Source organism: Pinus tabuliformis, chromosome 1_2 (genome assembly GCF_031772625.1).
Source record: "Pinus tabuliformis cultivar Carrire ecotype Pingquan chromosome 1_2, CPIR1, whole genome shotgun sequence".
In the NCBI taxonomy this organism is placed as follows: domain Eukaryota; kingdom Viridiplantae; phylum Streptophyta; class Pinopsida; order Pinales; family Pinaceae; genus Pinus; species Pinus tabuliformis.
The window spans coordinates 910,930,906-910,945,929 of NC_142298.1; positions in this window are offsets into that span (position 1 = coordinate 910,930,906).

Genomic DNA, 15,024 nt, shown 5'->3' on the forward strand with positions numbered 1-15,024 from the left:
TTGTGAAGCACCTACATTGGGGCTGCCAAATATAGAGAAACTTGTTGAGATTAAGGTTGATGCATTTTGTTATGCTATGAGGTAGTCCTCATGCAAGAGGGAAGATCAATTGCTTACCATTCAAAAACTTTTAGTGGTGTGATGTTATGATATCTCACATATGACAAGAATTACTAGCCTTACAACCATTAGTGAATTATTCATTCAAAAACCTTTAGTGGAGTGGTATTAGGACATTTCACCTATGTCAAGAATTACTAGCCTTACAACCAATATTGGGTTCATTCAAAAACCCCTAGTTGAGCAATGTTAGGATATCTCACCTCTGACATGAAGTTACCAATGTTACAACTAATAACAAATTATTGAAGAGGTGTAGCTAAGGAGAAAATAATTCACACTAACAGTAATCCTTTAGAGGTTTTGTAAACAAAAAAAGGGTTGCAAAAAATAAGGCATAGAAAGTGGATGTATCATCAAGTACAAGAAAATGTTACAAATGTTGGAAATAATACTGAGAGGGGGGGTGAATCAGTATTATCAAGTCAAATATTCCTTTTTCAAAATCAAATGATATACGCTACTTCAGTTAATTAAACCCGCGTATATACGCAACTATGTAGAAGGAAACCCACGTATACAATGCAAACTTTTAATTTACCTTATCTTTCTGATGTTGATTGTTAATCTGTGTTTGAGAATCAAATAACCAGTAACCAGAAACAATAAAGCAGAGCAGAAAGACAATCGCACACAAGAACACAAGATATAAGGTGGAAACCTAATGTGGGTGAAAACCACCTGCTGCAATTCGTCTCTATCTTCTCTTTAATTAGAAACTTCTTTTTACAATTGTACTGGTGCAGTCCTTTACCAGTACGCAGGCTGCAACCTGCAGAGAGCTACAACCCTCTCTCGTTTTCCAGCTTCTCCTGGAAGAGAGCTACAACCCCCTTAGCTCTTGCACTAGCCAATATACTAGTACGTAGGTGCTGGCCTACAGAAGGCTACAACCTTCTCTTTCTTTTAGGGACCACGTTTCATAAATTTTCAGATTGGATCCACAAATAACATCAATCAAACATAAAAAATTTCTGCATCAACCAATCACCTTTTCACCAATCAAAACCGAATCAAAATAAACACTTCTCTGACGACTGTACCCAGATCACAGTAACAGTAACCACACACCAAATCTGAACCCAGAACACTGCAACAATAAACAGAAGCAGCTAGATCACAACTCAAAATATATACGCTACTTTAATAACCTGAAACCTGCGTGCATACGCTTCTGGGTATGGAACAACCTGCGTATATGCTATTTTCATTCACTGAACCAGCGTGTATACGCGCCTTTGCTTCACTGAACCTGCGTACAGATCTATAAAGGATAATTCTCTCTTTCAGATATTCAAACACTAATTAACCCAGATTATCAGACTTATAGATCAAGCAAGCGCCACCTATAGCAGATCAAAATCATACAAAGATACTATCATTCAAGCTTAAGGATTATGACCCATCAATAGAACTTATCCTTCTCTTTGCGCTAAGGTTCCTCCTTCATTCAGATCCAGATCTACACCATAACCCAAATACCAGTATTCCAGATCTAGCACTTTATCAGATATTCAATAATAATTCAGATGATCTTTTTCCACGTGATCTCCTTCCTCTTTTATAGTTTTAGGCCTTCCACAATACCACGGTCCAAAACCATAATAAACCAATACCACGGACCCAATGCTTGGGATCAACACTTCTGACGAGGTACCATGGTCCAAAACCATAGGTTCAAGTACCAAGGACTAACTACCACGGACCAAAGGTAAGTTCTCCAACATATACGTGCTTTTCCTTTCATGAAAGTGCGTGTATACGCATACGCGCCTTTGAAACATCTAACCCGCGTGTATACGCGTCTTCGTCTAGATGAACCTGCGTATATGTCATTTCCTTCATTCTGAAAGCCTAAACTGGGATCTGTTATGAAAGAGAGTTGCCATCAAGGACAACACCTGTGCCATAGCTCCAAACCTATGCCATAATGCCAACAATCTCCCCCTTTGGACTTGATGGAAACCCAAAATCCTCAAAGTCATTCTCCCCCTTTGTCATCAAGGGCAAAGGGTTGTGCTCCCCCTGAGTACATGCTAAAATTTCTGCCCTGCTGTGCTGATCATGCTCCCCCTGACTGTAGGCAAGATCTGCAGAAGATGTTCTTCAAAAAGAACCATGACTTATACATCATAAAAGACCTTCCTATCACCAAAAGACTCAATACATACATCCATCACCCAACCAAGTGGGGATACATCAGAAATTTACACATGAAAACCAAGTTCATTACATGTTCATCCCAGGCATAGTGGGGAAACCAAAATAGGCCGTTACATGACCTTGACACCATAAAAGAGATACCACAAAAGAGATACATGAAATAGAGACAAAATATCTAGAACAAGACTTATGAAAGACACCAATAACTAATAGCAGCAGCATATGTCAATCACCACCAAGATTTCTTTCTGTTCTCCCTTTGCCTTTGATCCACCCGAAACCAACAACAGCTGTGAACTAGAACCAAAAGCTTCTAAGATAATGCCAACAATGCATTATTAGAAGATTATCTGCTCCCCCTGAACCTGTGCCGGATGGTCTCTGTCAGACCCATATCAGAATATCTTCAATCAGAGCCTGTCCCTATTGATATCCATCAAACCTCCATATACGCGACTGTCTCTGTACAAACCGGCGTATATGATCCAGGTGGATATTGGTGGCAACCTGCCAAGTCCACCTGGACCCCCACCATTGTTCTTCTCAGCATTTTCAGTTTCCTTAATTGTAGCACAACTTACTATTTTTAGCAGTTTTTTGGGTCCTGAACTTCCGGAGCCGTTTTGAGGCCCTAAACGATGTTTTTTGGGGAATCCGGGGGAAACATGGGTCTATGGAATGGACCGATGTTGCCCGTTCCAACAATGATAGTGCTCGGATAGATCTTTCTAACGAGCTATTGTATGCGTCAAACGGAGATCGTATGCCAAAGTTACGACCCCGGGAAGTTGATGTACCAACTTACCCCAAACGGGGCCCATAGTTTGGCGTTTCATCTTCTAGGGTTAGGTTTTGGAATGTTAAGTGTTTTTCCACTGTTTCTCAACAATAAATAGGCCTTCGAGCCTCATTGTAAGACAGTTCAGAGGCATGTAGCCATCACATCTCTTCTCAGAGATAAGCTACCATCGCCCTAGTTGGTTTATTTCTATTTCTGGTTGTAAGCATATTTCAGTATTTTCCATTAATGAAATGAAGTATTATTTCCGCTGCATCTTTGTGTATATGGTTATCTCTGTAATTTGTTACGTTCCTGTTTAAATCCGGATCAGTGGTATCAGAGCGGTTTGCTTTTTCTTTGTTTTTCTTTGCATGTCCCCAAAAAGGTCGGGATATAAGGAGTTAGGGCTTGAACTGGTTGAACCTTTGCAAGACCAGCCTCGCAAATCCCGACGACCTCCCATGGCGGATGAGAAGAAAGACGAGGGGGCAGGAGATCCCATCAAAATCTTGCTCGAAGAAGCCCTCGAGCGACAACGGAACGCGATGATGGACAGCTTTGCCCAGATCCTTCAGCGGCTACCCAGAAGCAACGCATCGGCTTCCAGCAGCTACTCTGGAAATGCCACACCCTTTAAGGTACAAGTTAATTTTGAAATCCCCATATTCGAGGGTCAGATAGACGCAGATGCCGTAGATAAATGGTTAAATCTGCTAGAGGGTTATTTTTCTGTTCATGAATTTTCGAGTCGGGAAAAGATTGTTTTTGCTCTTCTCAAAGCAGCCCCCCACGTCAAGGACTGGTGGGAAACCTACTGCGAGCAGAAGGATGAAAGTACTGGCTCACTATTTTCAGCCGCACCCACCTGGGATTCGTTCCGGGATGCCATCAAGGAGCAGTACTACCCTGTTGGAAGCTATGAGGATGAATACATAAAGTGGACCACGCTGCGGCAGGGAAGGGACCAAGACGTGCCGGAGTTCACCAATCTTTTCCATACCCTTCGCACAAAGTTGGGTATCAAGGATTCGGAGCAACATTTGATACTCAAATACCGTGGCTGCCTGCACAAGTACATCCAGGAAGAAATACAATTCCTAAACATCTCCTCGCTCGGCGCAGCATACCGATATGCCGTCAAGGTCGAGCAGAAGTTTAAACAAAAGAAGCGAGACTTTGGATCTGCGAGTCCAAAGCAGGGGAAAGGTGCCCCTAAACCACAGAACAAAGGACAAAGCCAAGGCGGGACAACCCAAGACAACCAACCGAAGCTGCAAGCAAAGAACAGCGCTGCGAAGCCGAGAAAGGACACTGGAAAATGGTGCGAGTTCCATAAGAGCTCCACTCACAACACAAGTGAGTGTCGGGCCAAGCAGTCACTGGTGGCTGAGCTAAAGGTTTCAGAATTAGATGCATGTTCCGACTCTGAGTCAGAACCCGATAAGGGGAATGAAAAAGGGAAGCAGATCATTGATGCGGATACCAGCGCCACTGTTGCTACCGCAAAGATCCAGAAAAATGAACCCGAAGATCCAGAGGAGGAGGAGCGTCTCTTACACTCCCAGATGTGGGTAAAGGGCTCCCCGATACAGTTCATTGTTGATAGCGGGAGTCAAAAGAACCTCATTTCGGCAGAGGTCATGAAGCGGTTGGGCTTACCGACCACAGCACATCCACAACCATACACCATTGGGTGGCTTCACCAAGGACAAGATCTTCGCGTGAGCCAACAGTGTCGCCTTCCATACAACATCAAGCCCTTCACGGATGAGGTATTGTGCGACATTTCTCCCCTTGAAGTTTGTGATGTATTACTAGGACAACCATACTTGTGGAAGCGACATGCTGTGTATGAATCAAGACCCCGTGCTGTTATTATTACATTGGGAAACAAGTTGTACAGGATACCAGAGGTAGCACCACCTACCACCATCTCTTTAGTTACTGCAAAATAGTGCAGTAAGATCATTTCCAAAACCAGGAAATTTGTTTTCCTGATGATACGCCCTCAAGGAAAGAAGAAGACAGTGGCCGCGGCCTCTAGACGGGGTCCCTCTGCATGACAACTACAGATGGACAAGGTTGTGGAGGAGTACGAGGACATCTTCACCTCCCCGGCAGGGGTTCCTCTGCACTGTCAAGTCAAGCACTCCATCGATCTGACCCCAGGTGCGCCGCTACCCAATGGACCAATTTATCGGTGCTCCGTTCTGGAGAACGATGAAATCAAGAGGCAGATTCAGGAGCTCCTACAGAAAGGTCACATCCGTCCGAGTTCATCGCCCTGTGGGAGCCCGATCGTGTTGGTACAGAAGAAGGATGGGACGTGGAGACTCTGTATTGACTATCGGGCGCTGAACAAGATCACTGTCCATAATAGGTACCCGATCCCGCGGATTGATGACCTCCTAGACCAACTAAAGGGGGCGAAATATTTCAGCAAGATCGATATGAAGTCAGGATATCACCAGGTACCAATCGAACCCTCTGATGTGTGGAAGACTGCCTTCAAATCCAAGGAGGGCCTCTTCGAATGGTTGGTTATGCCTTTCGGATTGACGAATGCTCCTGCAACCTTCATGAGGCTAATGGATGACATCTTGCGACCATTCACCAACTCCTTTATAGTAGTATACTTGGATGACATTCTGATCTTCAGCCAGAGTTGGGAAGAGCACCTCCACCACATCCGACAGGTTCTCCAAACACTGCGGCAACACAAGCTTTATGCCAATTTGGAGAAATGCACTTTTGGCATGACCCAGGTTCAGTATCTGGGATACATCATTGATGAACAGGGGGTGCATGTCGATCCAGCCAAGATCCAAGTCATTCGGGATTGGCCCTCTCCAACCACTCTAACCGAGCTTCGCAGCTTTCTAGGTCTTGCCAACTTCTACCGCAGGTTTGTGTTGGGGTTTTCTCATATTTCTTGGCCCTTGAGTCAAGTCACCAAGGGAGGGGCGAAAGCAAAATTCTTTTGGTCTGAATCTCAACAGAAGGCATTCATGGAGTTGAAGGATCGCCTCTGCACGGCACCAGTGCTCGCGTTACCAGATTTACAACAACCATTTGAGGTCGAGACAGATGCCTCTGACTATGCTATTGGGGCAGTCCTTACTCAACATGGACATCCAGTGGCATATCACAGTGAAACACTTTCAGACACAGTCCGGAAGTACCCCACTTATGATAAAGAGATGTATTCCATTGTACAGGCCTGCCGACAATGGAAGCATTACATTTTGGGGAAGGAAACGGTCATCCACACAGACCACCGACACCTGCAGTTCATACAGACCCAAGGGAAATTGCAGAATGATCGCCATCAGAAGTGGTCTACATACCTGCAATAGTTCCACTTGAATATCAAGTATAAGAAGGGCAGCACCAATAATGTTACAGATTGCCTCAGTCGACCACCGATCATGGCGTTAACCACCGTGCTCAACTCTTGTGGACACGAGACTTCTGATTGGCCACTTCTCTACAAAAGCGACCCAGAATTCGGCCACACATACCAGACACTCTTGGAGGGTCGGCATGTTCCAGATTTTCACCTCCAGGATGCCCTATTATGCCACCTCGGTCACCATTGTGTTCCTTCAAGCGAGCGTGCCAAGATGATTTGGGAAGCCCACTACAGTCGGGCTGCTGGGCATTTCGGGGTCGAGAAAACAGTGGCAGTTCTGCAAAATTATTTCTATTGGCCGAATCTTCGACAGGATGTTGGGAAGTACATCAGATCATGCACTGCCTGTGCCATTGCCAAACCGACCATTAAGAAGCACGGCCTCTATACCCCGTTGCCTACCCCTAGTCGACCTTGGGAATCCATCTCCATGGATTACATGTCAGGCCTTCTTTCCACTAAGCATGGAAATGACTGTGTTTTTGTGGTCGTCGACAGGTTCTCGAAGATGGCCATTATGGTGGCCTGCAAGAAGAATATCACAGCAGAAGCCACTGCTAAACTCTTCTTTGAACGAGTGTGGGTGCACTTTGGGATCCCACAGTCTATCATCTCAGATCGGGACAGTCGGTTTCTCAGCACATTTTGGTCCAGTCTCTGGTCAATGCTGGACACCAAACTCACGAAGTCCACAGCCTTCCATCCTCAAACTGATGGCCAGACAGAGGTTGTGAATAGGATGATTGTGCACATTCTACGCATGTATAACTCAAAGCATCCACGCACATGGGATGAGAGCCTCCCCTATGTTCAGCACAACTACAACCGAGCTCTTCACAGCTCCACTGGCCATAGCCCTTTTCAGGTGGGTTTGGGATTCCAGCCACTATGCCCCATTGATGTGGCCATGCCACTTGCAGCTACTCACATAAATTCAGCTCATGTCCAGTCCGAAACAGATAAGGCCACCAGCTTCATTGAGCGCATCCAACACATTCGCCAGCAGGTCCATGACATTCTTGAGAAATCAAATGCCAAGTACAAGCAGCGACATGATCAACATCGGGTGCCACACAAGTTTCAGGTGGGCGACAAAGTCTGGTTGCATTTGCAAAAGGAACGCCTTACTGGAGCCTATCGGAAATTAAGACCACTCCGATATGGTCCTTACACCATTACTAAGGCTATGGGAGACAATGCATTTGAGCTCAGCATTCCCCCATTCCTTGGCCTGCACCCAATGTTCAATGTGGACCGCCTTCGGCCATACTTTCCACCATTGCTAGACACATCCGACATTGCAGAACAGCTCAAACCCACAGAATTAAATCCAGATTGCATGGAACAAGCTGCAACTGATCGGATCATGGACACACAGATCAAGAACACTCGCCAACAGAATATCCAACTGTATCGAGTTGTCAAAGCATGCCAACTCCTTCAGCAGGGCAAGTGGTTCACCAGGGAACAAGTTCAGCAAAAGTTTCCTCATCTCATGGAGGAGCTCAACGCAATGGGGACCATTGATTCCTAAGGGGGGAGGAATGATCCAGGTGGATATTGGTGGCCACCTGCCAAGTCCACCTGGACCCCCACCATTTTTCTTCTCAGCATTTTCAGTTTCCTTAATTGTAGCACAACTTACTATTTTTAGCAGTTTTTCGGGTCCTGAACTTCCGGAGCCGTTTTGAGGCCCTAAACGACGTTTTTTGGGGAATCCAGGGGCAACATGGGTCCATGGAATGGACCGATGTTGCCCGTTCCAACAATGATAGTGCTCGGATAGATCTTTCTAACGAGCTATTGTATGCGTCAAACGGAGATCGTATGCCAAAGTTACGACCCCGGGAAGTTGATGTACCAACTTACCCCAAACGGGGCCCATAGTTTGGCGTTTCATCTTCTAGGGTTAGGTTTTGGAATGTTAAGGGTTTTTCCACTGTTTCTCAACAATAAATAGGCCTTCGAGCCTCATTGTAAGACAATTCAGAGGCATGTAGCCATCACATCTCTTCTCAGAGATAAGCTACCATCGCCCTAGCTGGTTTATTTCTATTTCTAGTTGTAAGCATATTTCAGTATTTTCCATTAATGAAATGAAGTATTATTTCCGCTGCATCTTTGTGTATATGGTTATCTCTGTAATTTGTTGCGTTCCTGTTTAAATCCGGATCAGTATATACGCGGATCCTCCTCAGGAAACTCGCATACACCCATTTTTCTCTGAAACATACAAGTTTTAACAGCAAGATGATGCATCAACTACTCCCAGCTTCTGTCTGAGGTATTCAAATGTCCCCCTGGGCAGTGGTTTGGTGAGAATATCAACAACTTGTTCCTTAGAAGGAACATACTCCAATTTGACCTTTTGTTCCAACACTTGTTCCCGGAGAAAGTGATACTTGATCGGTATGTGCTTGGTCTTTGAATGCATGACTGGGTCCTTTGAAATGCTAATTGCACTTGTATTATCACATAAGATGGAGATAGGTGGTGTACAAGTGATTTGAAAGTCCTGCAAGGTTTGCATCATCCAAAGAAGTTGAGTGCAACAAGATGCAGCAACCACATATTCCGCTTCAGCTGTAGATAAAGCAATCGAACTCCGTTTCTTGCTGAACCAAGATACTAATCTGGAACCCATAAATAATGCACCACCACTTGTGCTCTTCCTGTCATCCATGCTTCCAGCCCAATCTGCATCTGTATAAGCATGAAGAGTGAGATCTGTATCTCTAGGATACCATAAGCCATAGTTTTGAGTTCCTTGAAGATACTTGAAAATTCTCTTCACTGCCTGAAGATGAGTTTCCTTTGGATTTACCTGAAATCTTCCAACTATTCCCAATGCATGCATGATGTCTGGTCGGGTACCTGTCAAATAAAGTAGACTTCCAATCATAGATCTATAGGTTGGTTGATGTACTGCTGCTGATTCATCATTTGCACTGAGACTGCATCCTGTAACCATAGGGGTACATACTGGTTTAATATCTTCCATGCCATACTTCTTCAGAATCTGCTTGAGGTACTTGGTTTGAGACAAGAAGATACCGCCTTCATTTTGTTGGATTTGCAATCTAAGAAAGTATGTCAGTTCTCCAAGCAAGGACATTTCGAATTCTTTCTGCATCACCAAGGCAAAGCTTTGACTCATAGCTTCTTCATTACTGCCAAAGATAATATCATTTACATACACAACAAGTATTAGTAATTTGTCCTTTTCAATTTTTATATAGAGATTGCTATCTGCTGATCCTTTTGAAAAACCTTGTTGATGAAGATATTTGTCCAAACAGTAGTACCAAGCTCTTGGAGCCTGTTTAAGACCATAGAGAGCCTTTTTTAGTCTGCATACAAGATTTGGATCATTCCCAAGAATGAAACCATCTGGTTGCTCAATGTACACTTCTTCTTCTAAGTCTCCATTCAGAAAGGCTGATTTCACGTCCATTTGAAATACTTTGAACTTTTGAAAGCTTGAGAGAGCAAGGAACATTCAGATGGCCTCAAGTCTAACAACGGGAGCAAAATTTTCTTCAAAGTCTATTCCTTCTTGTTGAGCATACCCTTTACACACAAGTCTGGCCTTGTTTTTTATTACTTCTCCATTTTCATTCAACTTATTTTTAAAGATCCATTTTGTCCCTATGACATTCTTATCTTTTGGTCTAAGAACCAACTCCCAAGTGTTGTTATTTTCGATCTGGTCAAGTTCTTCATCCATTGCCTTGACCCAACATTCATATTTGCATGCCTCTTTTACATTTTGTGGCTTAGTGGAGGAGAGCAAAGCCAAATAGCTTGAGGCTTCTGCAATTATTCTTCTTGTTTGTATACCTGCCTCTTTCTGCCCCAAAATTTGAGATTCTGGATGATTCTTCTGAACATACCTGGATGGAGTCTTCTCTTCTATCCTTATATGTTCCTCTGGTGCCTCTTGAGGTTCTTCTTCATCATCAATCTGATTTGGAGAGTAGTCTTCATCCTCTTCGATATTTTCATAATTTACTTGCCTAGGAATGTATCCTTTTTCATCAACCACTACATCAATGCTGTCAACAATTCTTCCAAGTCTTTTATTGTAACACTTATATGCTTTGCTTTGGGGAGAATAACCAAGGAGAATGCCTTCATCTGCTCTAGGTTCAAATTGGCCAAGCTGTTCATCATTATTCTTAATATAGCATTTGCTTCCAAAATTTTTGAAATGCTTTACCGAAGGAGTCTCACCATACCAGAGCTCATGAGGAGTTTGAGTGTTGTTCACTCGGACATTTGTTTTGTTGAGAATAACAACCATAGCAAATGCAGCTTCACCCCAGAAGGTTGCGAGAGTTCCAGACTCATCAAGCATAGCACGAGCCATTTGTTAGACTGTTCTGTTCATCCTTTCCACCACTCCATTTTACCGAGGAGTCCTAGCTGTAGAGAATTCCCTTCTTATTCCATGTTCTTCACAGAAATCAAAAAATTCATTTGAGGTAAACTCCCCACCTCTGTCGGACCTGAGGCACTTAATTTTGTGATCTGATTCATTTTCAGCCAAGGCTTTGAAGGATTTGAATTTTTCAAATGCTTCATCTTTGTGCTTCATAAGTCCTAACCACACCATCCTGGAGAAGTCGTCAATGAATAATATAAATTATTCTTCTCCTCGAGGTGACCTTGTCCTAAATGGACCACATACATCTGTATGGACTAGATCAAGAGGCCTGCTAGCCGATCCTTCCTTCTCAGGGATGTTAGTTATGGTTTGCTTACCAAACTAACATGATTTGCATATTGTATTGTCTGGAATTTTGATATTTGGAAGACCACGAATTGCCTGGTATTTGCATGCTTTCCTTATTTGTGAAAAGCTTAGATGCCCCAACCTCCGGTGCCATAACCAGTGTTCATCATCCTTGCTCAAATAGCATTGTTGTTGTCCTTCTTCAAATATGTATAGATTATTTGGAGTTCTTCTACCTTTGATCACTGTTTTTCCTGTATCAAGATCACGAAAACTACATCCATTTGATCGAAATATTACCTCGGTTCCTTGATCGCACATCTGACTGACACTCAGTAGATTATGTTTCAAGCCATCAACATACAAAACATTTCCAACTTTGACCTTTTCTTTCAATTGAGCAGTGCCTCTTCCTTTTATGATTGCAGGGGTATCATTTCCAAAAGAAACTTTCTTTCCCTTTTCTAAAACACTATATGGTTCAAGTTTTTCTTTATCACCTGTCATATGCTTCGAACATCCACTGTCGATGTACCATAGGTTTTCCTGTCCTTCTGCATAAAAAGCTATCCCACATCTTTCTGGTTGCGGTTCCTTCATTCTCCATGTTCTGGCACTTGAGGTTTGTTCCTTCTGAGTTGTCTTCCAAAACCTGCTCCTGCATTCAGAATCTTCATTACCGAAATTATTACATATAAAACATTCAATTTCATTTTCAAGGGCAGAAAAGTTGTTATAGGTCATTTTTGTGATTCCAGTCATACTTCTTTGTTTTTGAGCTTCTCTAGTCATGATTGTCTTATAGGAAACACATTGAGCTACTTTGTGACCAAAGTTATGGCAAGAGAAACATTGGTCATTGAAGAAACTTCTGCGATTATCAAATCTACCAGCCAAATGATTGTAGTTTCGATTGTCATCCATTCTTGAAGCAGATTGAGAAGCTTTTACTTGTTGCTGGTTGTAGCTTTTGTTCACCCTTAAGATGCATTGCCCCTTATTTACCTGGTGGTCTTTGTTTATTCTTGATGTACTTTGTCCCTGTTTTACCTGGTGATCTCCATTGGGCTTTTGCTCATTCCTCCTTGCTACATCAAGATAACTCTTTGAGGTGGATGCTTGAGATGATTCTCCATTATACCCCAGACCTAGACCTGTCTTGATTAGTGGAGAACGTTGTACATTGATAATCTCATCCAGAGTTTCAGATCCTTTAACAAATTTAAGATTAAGAGCCTTTGTTTTCTCAATTTCTTTTCTAAGGCCAACAATTTCACATTCTAACTTCTCAAGAAATTTTTCTTTTTCATCAAGTTGGAATTGCAGGGTATCAATGATCATATTCTTTTCTTCTAAACATGTTTTGAGTCTAGAAATATCTTCATAAAGACCATCTACATCTATAGCATCCATGTAATCATCATCTTCAAAAGCCATTAAAAGTTTATAATCATTACCTCGTTCATCTTCGTCACTATTTGATAGGCCATCACTGTCTTCATGAGTGTAGTAACTTTTCTTAGTTGCATTTTGTTTCTTGTTCCATCTAACAGGTTCCTTCCCTTTGTCAACCTTATCCTTATCAGGACATTTCGCAGCATGGTGACCGACTCTTCCATAAGCAAAGCATTTGAAAGGTAACTTACCTCAGAATCTTTCGCCCCCCCGTTGAAGGTTTTTGACAAAATTTGATTCTTCTTCCTCTTTTGATGCATGTCCTAGATCATAGTAGTCTCCTTTGCCTGAAGCCTTGAAAGCTGCTTCTCTCCTGTCTGATGGTCCTCCTTTCCTCATTTCATAAGTAGTTAGAATCCCGTGTAGCTGTGACGTGGTAAGGTTTCGAAGATTCTCCTTTTCTTCTATTGCAGAAACTTTAGATTGAAACCTAGGGGACAAAGATCTTAGAACTTTTTCAACCACAATAGCCTCTTTTATTTCTTCACCCAAGTTTTTCATACAATTAACAATCTCATCTACACGAAGGAAATAGTTAGCCACATTTTCATCATTGTGCATTCTGAGATTTTCATACTGAATCTTGAGGGTTTGAAGTTTTGCTTGTTTTACCTGTTCATCTCCTTCATAGCTCAGAACAATTTTGTCCCATATCTCTTTAGCGGATTTAAACTACATTACCTTGACAAATTTTGATTGAGATAGGCATCCTAATAGAGTATTGACCACCTTTGCATTTGTTTCATATTTCTTCTTCTCAGCCGGATCTGTAGGAGTTGCTGAGGGAAAAGTATACCCTGTATCTATGATATCCCAGACTTTTGTACCAAGAGATTGAAGATAGGCAGTAACTCTTACCTTCCAGTATACGAAGTTTGTTCCATCAAAAATTGGTGGCCCGATTGATGCTTCCCTCTCGTAGTTGCTCATGATGAGAGATCTTCCTTCAAGCGATCAAGCTTCTTCTGAAGAACCTGCTCTGATACCAATTGTTGGAAATAACACTGAGAGGGGGGGTAAATCAGTATTATCAAGTCAAATATTCCTTTTTCAAAATAAAATGGTATATGCTACTTCAGTTAATTAAACCCGCGTATATACACAACTATGTAGAAGGAAACCCGCGTATACAATGCAAACTTTTAATTTACTTTATCTTTCTGATGTTGATTGTTAATCTGTGTTTGAGAATCAAATAACCAGTAACCAGAAACAATAAAGCAGAGCAAAAAGACAATCGCACACAAGAACACAAGATATAAGGTGGAAACCCAATGTGGATGAAAACCACGTGCTGCAATTCGTCTCTATCTTCTCTTTAATTAGAAACTTATTTTTACAATTGTACTGGTGCAGTCCTTTACCAGTACGTAGGCTGCAACCTGCAGAGAGCTACAACCCTCTCTCATTTTCCAGCTTCTCCTGGAAGGGAGCTACAACCCCCTTAGCTCTTGCACTAGCCAAGATACTAGTACGTAGGTGCTGGCCTACAGAAGGATACAACCTTCTCTTTCTTTTAAGGACCACGTTTCATAAATTTTCAAACTGGATCCACAAATAACATCAATAAAACATCAAGAATTTCTGCATCAACCAATCACCTTTTCATCAATCAAAACTGAATCAAAATAAACACTTCCTTGACGACTGTACCCAGATCACAGTAATAGTAACCACACACCAAATCTGAACCCAGAACACTGCAGCAATAAACAGAAGCAGCTAGATCACAACTCAAAATATATACGCTACTTCAATAACCTGAAACCTGCGTGCATACGCTTCTGCTTATGGAACAACCCGCGTATATGCTATTTTCATTCACTGAACCAGCGTGTATACGCGCCTTCGCTTCACTGAACCTGTGTACAGATCTATAAAGGATAATTTTCTCTTTCAGATATTCAAACACTAATTAACCCAGATGATCAGACTTATAGATCAAGCAAGCGCCACCTATAGCAGATCAAAATCATACAAAGATACTATCATTCAAGCTTAAGGATTATGACCCATCAATAGAACTTATCCTTCTCTTTGCGCTAAGGTTCCTCCTTCATTCAGATCTAGATCTGCACCATAACCCAAATACCAGTATTCCAGATCTAGCACTTTATCAGATATTCAATAATAATTCAAATGATCTTTTGCCACAAGATCTCCTTCCTCTTTTATATTTTTAGGCCTTCCATAATACCACGGTCCAAAACCATAATAAACCAATACCACGGACCCAATACTTGGGATCAACACTTCTGACGAGGTACCATGGTCCAAAACCATAGGTTCAAGTACCAAGGACTAACTACCATGGACCAAAGGTAAGTTCTCCAACATATACGCGCTTTTCCTTGCATG